We start from the raw sequence: 580 nt of genomic DNA, 5'->3' as shown, positions 1-580 counted from the left end.
CCGACTGACTGTATGATGCTAAAATAATAATCTGTTCTGCTGTTCTATTTTCTGATCAAATGTGTTTGCTTTGATTTCACGTTATTGCACTTCTCACATGATTGTACTGTACAACTCGGAGGGATTTCGTGCTCCAAGAAGCCCGCTTATCACACTACTAATAGTTACATAACTGCAGCCTATAAAACTGGTGGTGGTGGGAACAAGCGTTCTGGTCGTGTTACAACATGGATTTCATATATTGTTTATATGTCTTTATAATTAAAACACATATATCTATATGCTTGGACCCAGTTTGCTTCATTTCAGCTCCAAAATTTAAAAAAAAGCCCTCGCCGTGCGCCAGCAATCAGACAGCTGTGTTGGTGAAATGCCTCCCTTTTTTTGGTGTTGCTTTTAAAGCTGATGCGTTAGTTCACGCAGTGGTTCGCAGACTCTCTGGCCCTTTTTTGAAAAAGCAATAATGGCTGTGCAACTTTCCTTTCTCTCGCGAGGAGCAGGAGGACGGTGGAGCTGGTGGGGCCCGTTCTGGCGCGCAGCGGGGTCGGTGGCGCTGAGGGGAAGGACGCACGCTGCGCCT

This window comes from Kryptolebias marmoratus, linkage group LG8, assembly GCF_001649575.2.
Source record: "Kryptolebias marmoratus isolate JLee-2015 linkage group LG8, ASM164957v2, whole genome shotgun sequence".
Taxonomy (NCBI): Eukaryota; Metazoa; Chordata; class Actinopteri; order Cyprinodontiformes; family Rivulidae; genus Kryptolebias; species Kryptolebias marmoratus.
This window is presented reverse-complemented; position numbering follows the sequence as displayed.